This window comes from Xenopus laevis, chromosome 7S (genome assembly GCF_017654675.1).
Source record: "Xenopus laevis strain J_2021 chromosome 7S, Xenopus_laevis_v10.1, whole genome shotgun sequence".
Classification (NCBI taxonomy): Eukaryota; Metazoa; Chordata; class Amphibia; order Anura; family Pipidae; genus Xenopus; species Xenopus laevis.
In genome coordinates this window covers 22,312,336-22,327,507 of record NC_054384.1, presented here as the reverse complement: position 1 = coordinate 22,327,507, position 15,172 = coordinate 22,312,336, and the positions used below count along the sequence as shown (strand labels likewise).

The 15,172-nt window shown below is 42.3% G+C and overlaps 1 protein-coding gene across 1 annotated transcript in view; it reads right to left on the bottom strand.

Moving 5' to 3' along the window:
- The window catches only part of LOC121396221 (serine/threonine-protein kinase Sgk2-like), a 23,264-nt gene extending 8,092 nt beyond the window's left edge, over positions 1-15,172 (bottom strand). The window contains exons 1-7 of the mRNA XM_041570966.1: positions 15,147-15,172; positions 10,781-10,899; positions 9,840-10,151; positions 9,568-9,617; positions 3,788-4,063; positions 1,641-1,778; positions 466-654 (exon numbers count right to left, since the gene is read on the bottom strand). The gene's annotated coding sequence lies outside the window, so the exon portion shown is untranslated. The remainder of the gene's footprint in view (positions 1-465; positions 655-1,640; positions 1,779-3,787; positions 4,064-9,567; positions 9,618-9,839; positions 10,152-10,780; positions 10,900-15,146) is intronic.

Sequence of the window (15,172 nt, the reverse complement as noted above, 5' to 3'; positions counted from 1 at the left end):
CAATAAGGGGTCCTTCAAAAGATAAATATGTAGATGACACAGTGTTAACCTTTGGTTCTGCGACTCCAAGGGGCAAATTCACTAACCTCCAGAAATTCGCCAGCAACGGCTTTGCTCACACGGTGGCGAAGTTTCGCTAGCGATATAGATATAGATATATAATATATATATATATATATATATATATATATATATATATATATATATATATATATATATATATATATATATATATATATATATATATATATATATATATATATGTGTGTGTGTGTGTGTTTCCCATGGCTGAGTGAGTATGGGGGAAAAATCCACTGCTTTATGATTCACATATTTCATTAGTCAATGCTATTCACCCAGGGCACTTAGCATTTCTGATTTGTATTTCCCAACCAGCAATTGAGCGGTAATAGAGCATAAATAAATTTTTGAATGAGGCAATACTATCCTTCTGTCAGTATTTACCTGTCCCAGAAGATGTTTTAGATCTTCATCCAGCCAATCAGGTATCTCTGGATCACAGAATTTGATGGAATTAATAAGCTCCTTGGTGTCACTGTTGTTGAAGGGTGACATACCAGTGGCCATTTCACAGATGGTGACGCCAAACAACCACCAGTCTACTGTTGCATTGTATGCTTTTCTCTTTAGAATCTGAAAAGAAAAAAAATCACTTACCAAGTTCGAAATGTCACCTTTTAATTATGTCTGCTGGGATAATATTGGCAACAGAGTTTAATGGATTCAGCTGCCCATTAAGCATATGGAGTGCAGTGAGTAATGCATGAGACCAGTAAGCTTCTCTAGTGTGGATCAGAATTGTCACATTTGCCAGAGCCATGCCCATGCTGTATGGGTATAACTCAGCCACAGGTAATAGAAACGGTGTCAGCAAATATGGATGTTGTCTGGCAAAATGTGAGTGGCACTAAAGCTCTGTGAGTGAGTTATAGAAATGTTTATGATGCAGTTTAGCTGATTCTGTCCACTGGCCTATTAGCTACAAGTACTTACAGTACATTTACTCTTGGTATATTGATGTGCTGTTTAGCATGGCTATTTCATATGTCTGTCATAAATATAATCTGTCAAAGTGAATGCTAACATGCAGGTATATTCATAGATACATATAAAATATATAAAAATGAATGTGGCTGTTAATGGCAAGTAAATAATAATACACGTTGGGGTTCATTAGGAACCCTGAGTGTATTCAATTGTAACTTTCTGGTGCTCCTATTCCTAAAAAAAATTATCGGTCTGTGGATCTTTCTTTGTAAATGTCCCACCGCCATCTTCTTAGAACTTCCTTAGCCTCCGTAATAGTGCATATAATAGTTACGAAAACGTAACTATTATATGCATGCTCAAGTCTAGGAATCTGAAGAAGCCACAATAGAGCCTACATATATATATATTTATTATATATGTAACCTGGCAGCCTGGAATCTATAAAGAATGAACTCTGCAGTTTCTTTCAAACAGTAGGTATCTAACACCCCCTCCCCATGTACTACTTTCATTATTTGTCCAACAGAGGAACCTCTATGTCTTTGAAAGACATCAACTTGAATTTGTATTCTATTCTGTTACCCTCCTATACTTGCTTTTATTGTAAAAAAACTAATTGCATATCTTACCTCTGGCGCCATGTATTCCATGATTCCGGCCCAGCCAGTTGTTAGGTCGCCATCAAAGATGCTCTGCTTTACCAGGCTGAAGTCACAGATTTTAACGTGTCTTTGATGGTCCAATAAAATATTCAGGGTTAGCTGTCTCTGTAATATAAAGATAATGAAGCTAGTGACCCTTATACAGTCCCTATTAATTTCTTAAACTTAATGTATGTATGTTTCAGTAGGTTTGTCTGAGATCCAAATGCGATTTTGAGCTTTAAAGTCAATCACATCCTGCTGATCTTTTCCCATTAATTAAATGGGAGGTTCAATACGTTTTAACCCAATTAATTGCTCTTAATAGTAATTGGGCTTTTAAGGGTTCCTTGAAAAATAAATAAATATATAGATACAGAATATACAGATACATTTGAATGGCACTAATTATTTTCCAAACAATGGACTGGGACATAGGACAGACTAGATTTCTAGAGTTGCTAAGAGAACACAATAGTAATAATAGTAATGTTTTACTTTCAACATGATTATTCAGCATAGATTATTGAGTTAGGTTATTTGTATCAAATATATATACTGTATATATAAGTACTATAAGGGAAAGAAAGAAGTGGAAATAATAAATCACAGAGCTGTATATAACAATGCTCAAACAGTGCCTTGTGGTCAGTAAGGGGCACCTTAATGGCAGATCTTGATCAGACATCAGCTTTGCTGGTTTACTTGCTGCATTAGGCTATGCTGATCTGGGATGGGCTCCCTTGACCTATTTTAGGGAGGGTTCATATAATTTATGAGGGGTTGATGGGTTAGTATTTTTCTTCCCCAAGAGGTAAGGCTGATTGATGCTGGCATGGCATAAAGAACACGTTTTCATACCACTGTATACAAAAAGCATTCTCATATATAGGAAATATTGCATGAATTAACCATTCCTGTAACAATGTATAAGGTAAACAGGACCATCTCAATCCAGAATAATAATAAATCATAAAGTGCCATAATGAATGATGAACAAGCCACAAAACTCTAGTAGAGAATTCAGATTAACCCTAAACCATGCTCAATTATGTCAATACCCCACCCATGATCAATCTAGCAGTCAATGCACCTGAACATCTGTTTATTTGGTGAGGTCTGGTATGGAGGGTCCACACACAGGCAGATAAGCTGCCAACTCTGTTTGAAGGGGGGTGAATTGGCACCTTAAATCAGCCTGTGTATAGTTAATGCAGTATTAGGTGCAAAGTTTACCCTTGGTCTAGTACCCACAGCAACCAATCAGCAGGCATTATTTATTGGTCTGTTGTTTTCAAGTCAACATCTGAGTGTTGCTATATGTAAACCCCTTAACCCATAACAAATGGGTAAATCAAACATTGCCCCAAAGCTCAGCCCAAATAGTGGTCACTAGTGTGAATGAAGAGGAAGCTGTTTGATGATAAAGTGGAAGTGCACCCACCCTCGTCATCTGAAGCAGAGGTAATTGGGAGTTTTCCTTGGCTGGGAAAGAACATGAGAGCACTGGGGAGGATATGAATATACAAATAAGTAAGCCGCACACCTAACACATAAATATTCACTTTAATATATTAATTTTGCTGCAAGCATTCCTGCTTTTGATTCATAAAAATTAGGTTTGTAGGTAAACCAAATATTTGTTTAGGTAAAGAAGTGTAGGACTGTGGGCTAATGCTTTGAGTTATGCCTCGTATTAATGTGGTCAAATTAGCAACAGCCTGATTTTTCCTTATGATATTGTGTGTTCCATAGCCCACCCCTAACGCTCAACAAAAAACAAATACATCCCATTTAAAGCAAGACATAAGTTTTATTTTCTATAAATATTCTTTAAATACTCTTTAAGCAGTGAATATTTTACATATTGATCTGTAGATCAGAAATCATGGGGCCCGTACAACCAAATTTTTGGGGCCCAATGGTCCCAGCCCAGCCCCCAAGCTCCACCCCAGGTCCCACCCACAGTAAAAAGGCCACACAGACAGTGCTAATAATGGTAAACCCCACACACACAAGTTATAAAGAGCCATAGGTGGTCAGTAGCCCATTATTAGTTAAAGAAAAAATCATTGGTGGCCAGGGCCCCCCTATAAGTTAAAAAAAAAAACACATTGGCGTTCAGTGGAACTGACCTTAGGCTCCTTTCATAGCTTCGGGTCTGTTTGTAGCTTCAGGACTTCAACCTCAGGTCTTTTCATAGCTTTGGGGCCTTTCGTGGCTCCGGCTTTGTGTCTTCGGTGCTTTGAGTCTTTTTGCGGCTTCGGGTCTGTTCACGGCTTTAGGTCATTGGTGCTTCAGATCTTTGACTCTATGTGACTTTGGTGGTTCAGCGCTGTCAAGGGGGGCCCGGCTAATTTGAAATGTGCATCACAGCCGGGTCCCCCTTTAGGCCTGTACAAATGTACCCCCTGAACATATGAAAACAAAAAACAGACTGGTGATTTTTTATGCAAATTATAAAGGGAAAGAAGCAATTTATAATGTACCTAATAAAAATCAGTAAATGCTCTATGCACATAATGGGATAGAAGTTAGTATGAGATGGCGCTCTCCTGTACAAAGTATGTCCCCGCAGTTTAGTGGAAGCCAATGTTTAGCGAGTGGCTGCACATATGTTACAGTATGCCTTCAACAAACCAGAACAAACAGAATGCATGCGGTAAAATATTTCCAATGGTAGAGAGATTTTGATGATGAAACCATAGAAGGACTGTTCGATCTTGCTCACCAAATGAGGTTGGGTGCCATAGGCCATAGGCCATCCAAAAGTCGGCACTCTCGAAAATGGAAATAACTTGCCTGGGTGCAGTATCAAAATTCAAAGTAATAGTCCATCGCATAGAAACCGCACTCACAGGTCATATATATATATATATATATATATATATATATATATATATATATATATATATATATATATATATATATAGATAGATAGAGATAGATAGAGATAGATAGAGATAGATAGAGATAGATAGAGATAGATAGAGATAGATAGAGATAGATAGAGATAGATAGAGATAGATAGAGATAGATAGAGATAGATAGAGATAGATAGAGATAGATAGAGATAGATAGAGATAGATAGAGATAGATAGAGATAGATAGAGATAGATAGAGATAGATAGAGATAGATAGAGATAGATAGAGATAGATAGAGATAGATAGAGATAGATAGAGATAGATAGAGATAGATAGAGATAGATAGAGATAGATAGAGATAGATAGAGATAGATAGAGATAGATAGAGATAGATAGAGATAGATAGAGATAGATAGAGATAGATAGAGATAGATAGAGATAGATAGAGATAGATAGAGATAGATAGAGATAGATAGAGATAGATAGAGATAGATAGAGATAGATAGAGATAGATAGAGATAGATAGAGATAGATAGAGATAGATAGAGATAGATAGAGATAGATAGAGATAGATAGAGATAGATAGAGATAGATAGAGATAGATAGAGATAGATAGATAGATAGAGATAGAGATAGATAGAGATAGATAGAGATAGATAGAGATAGATAGAGATAGATAGAGATAGATAGAGATAGATAGAGATAGATAGAGATAGATAGAGATAGATAGAGATAGATAGAGATAGATAGAGATAGATAGAGATAGATAGAGATAGATAGAGATAGATAGAGAGAGAGAGAGAGAGGAGAGAGAGAGAGAGAGAGAGAGAGAGAGAGAGAGAGAGAGAGAGAGAGAGAGATAGAGATAGAGATAGAGATAGAGATAGAGATAGAGAGAGAGAGAGAGAGAGATAGATATGACCTGTGAGTGCGGTTTCTATGCGATGGACTATTATTTTGAATATAGTGTAATTAATATATACATGGGTGCCTCCATGACATATATTTTACAGCATGGGCAGGCTTACAGTGCAGAGATATGGGGCACTGAGGAAGTGCCAGGAGGCAAACAATCAGTTCCAATCAGAGAAGCTGTAAGAGTCAGTTCAAAGCAATTTGACTTCAACGGATTAACTTAAAGGGCACCTTTTGCCAAAAAGTATTATCCCAAATACAAGGTGTGGGCTAATAACAGTCCACGCTCCGGTTGAGAGTAACAGTATTTTTTTTTTTTTTAATTGCCTCCACCAGCACTAGGCCACCCACACTGGGAGGTAGCGCCTGGTTGAAGCAGCCATGTTGGGGCACACACATACGCAATATGAGCAAATGCCGCAACATGCACTTTATGCGTGTGACGTCAGAACAACTTTATGAGTTATCGTGGTGGAGGCTCCATTCCCCTTGATCGATGGTTTCCCTGCTCAGATAGTCGGCTATCCAATTGTCCACGCCGGGAATGTGGACCGCGGATAACGCTGGAACATTGTCTTCTGCCCACCTTAGGATCACCTGAGCTTCCTTGAGGGCATTGAGACTTCTGGTTCCGCCCTGATGATTTATGTAGGCTACGGCCGTCACGTTGTCGGACTGTATCCGCACCGGTAGTCCCAGGAGCAACGGCTCCGTGCATTCGAGGGAGTAGCGTATCGCTCTGAGCTCCAGGAGGTTGATGGGCAGTCTCGTTTCTTCCGGAGTCCAGAGGCCCTGTACAGTGGTTTGGCCTACGACTCCGCCCCACCCGCGTAGACTGGCATCTGTGGTTAGGACCGTCCAGTGATGGGGTGGAAATAGTTTTCCCCGAGATGTCCGATGTGGGTGAAGCCACCATTGAAGAGAGATCTGCACTGGGTTCGGGATGGCAATCAGGCGATCGAGGTTGGTTCGATCTCTGCGTTGGTGTAGAAGGATGGTGTGTTGAAGAGATCTGGTGTGGGCTTGTGCATACGGAATCGCCGGGAAGGAGGCAACCATCGTGCCCAGAGTCTGCATGGCTGCTCGAAGGGGAATGCGGTGGGGTCCCAGGAGAGATCGAATTCGGTTCTGAAGGATCTCGGCCTTGTCTCGTGGCAGGAAGGCTTTCCCTTGTCTGGAGTCTAGGATGAGACCCAGGTACTCTATTGACTGAGTTGGGTGAAGTTTCGACTTGGTGAAGTTGATCGTCCAGCCCAGTGTGGTTAGGCTCTGTAGGACGTGGGATGTGTGAAGGAGGGTTACTGGTGCGGATGGACCCTTGACCAAGAGGTCGTCCAAATAGGGGATAACCGATATGCCCGTGAGTCTTAGGTCCTCCAATGCTGCCGCCATGACCTTCGTAAACGTGCGTGGAGCTGATGACAGACCGAATGGAAGGGCTACGAACTGCCAATGCTGCCCATTCACATAGAATCTGAGGAAGCCATGATGCGCTGGGTGGATCGGTATGTGAAGATATGCGTCCTTGATGTCTATGACAGTCATGAACTCGTTTTCTTCCATGGATGATAGAACCGACTGAATCGATTCCATTTTGAAATGGCATTTTCTGACGAAGGGATTGAGATCCTTGAGGTCTAAGACGGGTCTGAGGGAACCGTCTTTCTTGGGAACCATGAAGAGGTTGGAATAGTAGCCTCTTCCTTTGGAGGAACGGGTTGTATGGTTCCCGCTAAGGCGAGGTCTTGTATGACGGAGAGGAATTTGTTTCTGTCTGAGTCTTTGGCCGGCAGTCTGGATACGAAAAATCGGTGGGGTGGTGTCTGAGTGAAGTCTATCAGGAGTCCCTGTGACACCACCGGGAGAACCCACTGATCCTGAATCTTGTTGTGCCATACCTCTCGAAAGGATGTGAGACGGCCTCCTAAGGGGATCCCTTCGGGAGGGGGCACACCTTCATGCAGTGTGAGATTTGTCCTGAGAGGATTTGGAGGTAGACTTGGATGCAGACCAAGGCTGTCGTTGTTTGCCCTGGAAGCGGGAGCGAAAGTTAGAGGTAGACTTGTCAGGTTGCGTCTTGGACCTTTGTCCTTGTCTGAAGGGACGAAAAAATGGTCTCCTTTTGAACGGTGGCCTCTTGGGCCGAGTTTGAGGGAGGAGGGTGATCTTACCCCCGGTCGCTTGAGAAATAATCTTATCAAGTTCGGCCCCGAAGAGAAGTTTTCCCTGGAAGGGTATGCTGACTAGGGAACGTTTGGATGTTAGGTCAGCGGACCAAGATTTTAACCACAGGAATCTGCGAGCGGCTACGGACTGAGCTGAGGCTTGAGCAACCATCCGGGCTGCGTCAAGAGCTGCGTCTCCGATGTAGGTAGTGGCGTCTGCTATTTGGGATAGCAAGTTGTCGTTAGTAGGTTCTTCAGATCCGATGAGTTTTGCCACTTGTTCCACCCAGACCTCCATGGCCTTCTCCACCCAGGCTATAGCGAAGATAGGTCGAAAGGCGGAACCTGAAGCTGTGAAGGTGGATTTGCAGAAACCTTCGAGACGCTTGTCAATGGGGTCTTTAAATGCGGCCGCTACGGCAACCGGAATGGTGGTATTTCTGGATAGTCTGGAAACCGGAGGATCCACTGCGGGAGGTGAAGACCAGAGGTCGACGCATTCCCTTGGAAATGGATAAGTCTGGGTGAAGCGTTTGGAAAGCTGCACCCTGTGATCAGGATTTTTCCATTGGGACTTGATTATTTAGTCGAGCTGTTCGTATGCTGGGAACACACATGAGCTCTTCTTGTGTCTCTTAAAAATGTTTTTCGCTGGTTCAACTGAGGTGGCAGAATCTTCGATGTTCAGTGTGTTTAGTACAGCTTGAATGAGTCCCTCCACCTCCCCCTGGGTTCTTGGAGAGTCTATGTCTAGATCAGGGTGGTCCTGATCAGAGTCCTCCGCGTATATGACCTGACCTTCCTCGTCTGAGGGGCTGAGAAGTTCCCCTGGAGAGTCTGGAGGGGAGAGAGCATGACGTTTTGAGGTCCCTGGGCGGGAGTCAGAATGAGAGGGTTGAGATAAACACTCAAGAACCTTATCTAAGGTCTCGGGTATGCGGGCCAGGTGCTGGATGCCTGCAAGTGAGAGGGATAAGGCCCTAAGTAGTTCAGAGTCTGAATTTGTTGCCTGTGTAAGAGGCAGTGAGTCAGGTTTTCTGCAGGCCCCACACAATGAATCAGCCGAGGCTGAAGTAAATTTTTCCTTACAATTAGAGCAGGCTAAAAAAGAAACCTGTGGGTGTGTTTGAGCTGAGGACTTGTTGGTCCTGGGCTCTTCTGCTTTATTAGCCATTTCACTCCTTCTCGGTAAGAGAATGGTAGGTGTAGCTATAATCCCCAATGGATCCCTTAAGATGTAAAATAATTTTTTTTTTTTTTTTGAGGCAGGGGAGTGCAGACAGGCACTAAATTGCTGATAGGTGCTGTAGAAATGGCCTGCAGAGAGAGCGAGAGAGATAAGAAGGGTGACCCCTCAGTCCCATGCTTCCTGTGGCATCAGAATGTATACAGCATTTATTTGCATAAAAAAACTGTTACAGGGCAAGAAAAATGGAATGTGTGACTTGCCTGAAGTGTGAACTGAACGTGTAGCTGAAGGGAAACACGGTAGCAGACAGTGCAGTAGAGGGTAGCCGTATAAGAGCTATGGGCAGGCGCGCTCCAGGGTCTCTGCAATAGGGGAGACAGAGAGAGCTGAGAATAGGTTGCGTGAGAAAAGACAAGACAGGCTGGTGTCGCTCCAGAAGAACTAACCTGCTCCGCAGTCAGAAGTATCTGCCCGGTTCCGCCGTAAGGATGTGTGCTGCGACGGGCGGGAAGAGAGAGAGAGGGAGAGGCGCCGGAAGCGATGGGCGTGTGCGCGGGTTGGAACGCAGGAGCGTGTCACAGGGAAAAAAGGGCGCGAATACAGGTGCCAAGTAAAAGGCGCACCAGAAGCCAGGGGAAGGGGCGGGAGAGAAGGGTTGGAACGCAGGAGGTGCGTGTCACCGAGATTGAAGCCTATAATGGCGTCAGTGGGAACGGAGCGATGCTGGATAGGGTTGGCAGATGAGGAGTGTTGTAAAAAATAAATAAATAAAAGTACTCACCTAAGAAAAAACGCACACCAGCTGAACAAGTGCCCTGTGTAGAATAACCCCTGTGAAGAAGAACACACAGATAAATATATAAATACACAGATGTGAAATATATATGTATATGTATGTTATTATACACTCAGGAGAGGTATCCATTCGTATCCAGACTGCCGGCCAAAGACTCAGACAGAAACAAATTCCTCTCCGTCATACAAGACCTCGCCTTAGCGGGAACCATACAACCCGTTCCTCCAAAGGCCAAAGGAAGAGGCTACTATTCCAACCTCTTCATGGTTCCCAAGAAAGACGGTTCCCTCAGACCCGTCTTAGACCTCAAGGATCTCAATCCCTTCGTCAGAAAATGCCATTTCAAAATGGAATCGATTCAGTCGGTTCTATCATCCATGGAAGAAAACGAGTTCATGACTGTCATAGACATCAAGGACGCATATCTTCACATACCGATCCACCCAGCGCATCATGGCTTCCTCAGATTCTACGTGAATGGGCAGCATTGGCAGTTCGTAGCCCTTCCATTTGGTCTGTCATCAGCTCCACGCACGTTTACGAAGGTCATGGCAGCAGCATTGGAGGACCTAAGATACAAAAAAAAACGGAAGTTTAGAGGATGACCCCAAATTGTGAAAAAAAAACCCAGGAGATGAGGGAAGTCCATACTTGGAACCTTACAGCTGTGGTTGGCCTAGAACTCCCAGCAGCCCCCTGACAACTTTGTTTGTTGGTGAGATACTGAGAGGTTTTCTAGCATATTAAAAAGAGATGTGCAAACCTTCCCAGTGAGGAATACAGAAAAACAAAAAAAACTGTTGCTCTAAACTCTCTTCCTATAATTACCCTAGTATAATGCCACTCCTGTTTTATACCAAAATACACAGGGAATGCATACATCAGTGATACAAAATCCCATTCTCATTCACCTTGACTAAAGGGAACAAAAAATATTTTGCACTATCGTATAAAAAGTAACAACCAGGTGTTTCCATAGCTTTTAAATAACTTTAAAAACGCAAACATTTTAATAAATGGATAATGGAAAGTTGATTAGAAAACCAAGTTTTCTTTTATTTGGCAGATTTTTATTTTGGGATTGACTTGCCTTTTAAGCCCTTTCTCTTATTATTTACCCTGTTTCCAAGACTGAGCTAGTGTATAAAGAAGTAGTACTACTGCCTATACCCAAAGTTCAAAACACACACCACCTTACCTGGCACCATCGATTCTTTCCGGATATCATACATTTCCTCCAACTGCTTTAATGACTCATCCAGCACAACACTCATCCACATCAGTATGTTAGTAGCAAGTGTAAGCATCGGGCCAAACCTATGGTTAAGAGAAAGGGGATTATTTTAAAAACTTTCCTATGTTGTGGGTTTTTACAAGGCATACCATTACTTGCATTGAACCAGTCAGGAATTTTAATTGGCCATATACAGCCTGTTGCTCCTGTATACTGATCTTAGCATAAAATGAAAGTAGGGATACCTGCCATAAATTAAGAATAAAAATGATATATTTGTCGTACACTCATATTCATGAATCCATTCTCCACCACCATCACATTTGCACCAATAACCCAGTCCCAGTATACCAATAACCCAGTATATTTGTCATAAAAGTCCTACTCTTTAATAGACACGCACACAATTGACTGCAAAGACCACCTTACTCTCTTGATTTGGTGCATAATCAATACATTTTTTATGCTTAGCAGATTTGTATCCAAACCACAACATCCAGGCTAGGGAGCTAATGCACCATGCACATTTTGGGATTGTTGGTCGCGATTGAGCAACCCTGCCAACACCTGCACTACCAAACAAAGACAAGAGGGCAAGGAATAGCAGAATGGTGGTTCATGGGTTCATCGAATGATGCCAAGGATTCTTCTCATTCTCTAAGCTTCTACACAGGCTTGGGAACAATGAGTCCTAAGAACAAGTTGTATCTTTGTTGGGGGTGTCTGAAACATTGAAGGAATATGTTCTGCTGTCATTTTTTCCCTATGTTTCTAGAAAAGTAATCATATAGATAAAATGGGTTTAAGTGTATTATACCGCTCATAAACTGGGTACCATTTAACAGGTGCATGCAAGTCAAATATTGTCTGAATTTGACCAGTAAAATATATTTTTTTTAAAGCAATCTGCTTTGGACAATCCACCTTCTAAAGCTAACTAGCTTTGAGAATTTATCTGATAATAAGGGGCACATTTACCATGGGTCGAATATCGAGGGTTAATTAACCCTCGATATTCGACCATCGAAGTAAAATCCTTCGACTTCGAAGGATTTACCGCATTTACTTCGATCGAACGAAACAATTCAAAGGATTTTAATCCATCGATCAAACGATTTTCCTTCGATCAAAAATTGAATAGAAAGCTTATGGGGAAGGTCCCCATAGGCTAACATTGGTGCTCGGTAGGTTTTAGCTGGCAAAGTAGGTAGTCGAAGTTTTTTTTAAAGAGACAGTACTGCGACTATCGAATGGTCGAATAGTCAAACGATTTTTAGTTTGAATCATTCGAAGGTCGAAGTAGCCAATTCGATGGTCGAAGTAGCCAAAAAAAATCTTCGAAATTCGAAGTTTTTTTCATTCTAATCCTTCACTCGAGTTTAGTAAATGTGCCGCTGAGTGTGAGCTTAATAATCAACAGCTTCAAAGCTGACTTATATGCCACTGAAAGCCATATATTTTTTCGTAAATGTAAATATGTCTTTCGACTACAAACTTCTAAACTGCAAAGCTTTCCTAAACTACCTAAAAGCTTAAATTTTCAGCATTTCCCACATGTCAGTAGGTACAAAAATAAAAAACACTACAAAAAACACTACAGATGAATGTCAGAGTGTATGTAGCACACCCCATATGATCTAACATTTCTGTAATTCAGAATCTATACATTCACTGCAACTTATTAGGGTTAAATAGTAAGTTCACCTCAGAAAGACATATATTATTAAAAAGTACATAATCTCCCAAAATGGGTAAATTTGTCTTTCTACTTCTAACTACTAAACTATAAAGTTTATCTCAACCATTTGGTGGTTTTGATGAAATTTCTAGGAATCGCCAAAAGTTTCCATTTTAAATCACCTTTTTCAGCAGGGTTCAGATTCATCTGAATCCAAGTGCCCGGGCCAAACTAAATCAGAAACCTTAAAATCATGTGACTAGCCCTAATTTACATATGCAAATTATGGTTTGGATTCGGTTCGGTATTAGCCGGAATCTTTCACAAAGGATTCAGGATGTGGTGCATCCCTAGTTTATATTGCGGTCTATTTTCTGACTTACTGTACATGCGCTATAACCTACATAAACTTTTCAGTTTTTTTAAATTGCACTTCAGAGCAAGATCATTGGGCCCCGTAAACTTTTGAAATTTGAATAACTGTTATCATGGCCGGGGAAGAGAGATCGGAGAACGGGCAGAACCGGGAGACTAGGAGGGTGAGGACTAGGGGTATGCAGACAAGAGGTATGTGCCCAGCACCCCCCCCCCAACACTGCGCCCTAGGCATGGCCTCTTCTGCCTACTCCTAGTTCCAGCCCTGGTAACAAGACATTTTCATAAACATATATTGCAGCCATTAACTTAACTGGAAGGGGCTTCCATCACCGTAACCAGTTTAGTTGCACATCTTTACACTCTCACCAGCTCATTAATATCCTTCTTAAGGACTGGAGCCCAAAACTGCGCTGCATACTCCAGATGAGGCCTTACCAGGGACCTATAACACCACTTGTTTCTCGTTCCCTGAAAAAAGTAAAATGGGGGTTCTACTGTATATGTGAGAGTTGTTTTTCAGGACTCTTTGAGGTTGTTAGCATCCTTTCTAATCTGGATAATGCTTTGCTCTACTATAAAAACAGTAAGAGAGATTTTATTATAGTCCTTTCTGTTCATATAGAAATGTAGAGACATAGTAGTTGTTGCAGTCATTGTGGTACTTGGTCTGAAAATAGAAAAAACCTAGTGAAAGTTTTGGCAGTGAACTTGATGAGTAAACAAGCAAAACCCCACTTCTTAGATGTTTAGTGGCTTCCCAAGCCCAATTTAAATTTTTTTATTTTTCACCCCCCCCCCAAAATACAGATAAAGTAGTAGAGACCTATTATTAATATATTTGAAATATTTGGCCATTCCTAGAAGGGGCCATTATAGTGCCAAGGCATGTGGTCAGACCATACATGGCTACAGAAATCTACAACAGCAGCAGATTTGTTTAGATCTGGATGATACCAGCGATGTAATATTAGAAAAGGACTGCAAGCAACATAAACCAAACCACAAATTATTATTTTCCATCTAGTGCTGTATTTTCTATGTAATTTGATTACTATCTGTAACATTAATTCAGGAAACCATGACTTATAAAAAAAAAAATGAATTGTTCTTGGATTGAAATGAAAGATATCTGTAAGCATCAGTTACTCTGTCTCTGGGATTCTGATTCCATAGTATACCTTACTGCTTTTCACCCATATATGATTGTTTACTTATCCAATCCATATTGGCTCTCCTCCATTTCTCTAAATACTGTAGCGAAGCTTTAAAAGTCCAATATATGCCTTACGCCATAAGAGTGTGCAGTGTAGAAGGACCGATGTCCTTGGCTTGCAGCACTTGGGGGTGCCAAATGCAGGGTCGGACTGGGGGGACCGGGGCCCACCGGGACTGTTGCCGAGGGCCCCCCTCCGGCCACCCGTCCCCCCACTGTGACGCGCCGGCTCAGCAAGGAAGCCGCTCGGTGCGCATGCGCAACAGCGCCGCTTGGCGCGCATGCGCAGGCGGCGCTGCTCAGCGCCGATAATTTTTATTTATTTTTTTTAAATATAAATATTTAGAGAGGGGTTCTGGCCCGGCGGGGGCCCATGAGGGTCGGGGCCCACCGGGTATTTTCCCGGTGTCCCGCCGGGCCAGTCCGACACTGGCCAAATGTTAGGCACCCCCAAGTGATTGTATTGACTTACCTGAAACCAGAAAACTGCACCGGCCCGAGACTATACCAGTGAGCACCACGGTGCGATACACTTCAGTCTTTAAATTTCCCAGGGCAAACGCATGCGCAATTTTTAGTTAAGGTTCGGCTTTTCGTTCTACTGTGCATGCGTAGCCGCGCAAAGAAGGTGGAATACGGAAGAAGATCGATCAGTGGTGCTCACTGGTATAACCCCGGGCCGGTGCAGGTTTCTGCTGATAGGAGCACCAGGCCGGGGTTTCAGGTAAGTAACTACAATCACTTGGGCGTGCCTAACATTTGGCACCCCCAAGTGCTACAAGCCTTTCCTACTCCTTAAAGGGGAAATGCACCTTTGATTCTGTAACACCTATTTGGGCTGCATAGCACACAAATAGTTAAACTGTCCAGCTAGCAGTAGAAGCATGGGTTACACTGCGACTTACACACCAGGGTCAGGGCCTTCACCGTGTGGAAGTGTTCCCTCTATGGTGTAGTGCAACTACATCCCCCCAGGCTACTGCCAGGAGGTTCTTGCAGTAAAACAGAAAACGGTTTATTTAACTATGCACGAGGCAAGTGACCACAGGTTTAGTACTCACGCAGGAGCTGAGGCAATAGCACATTT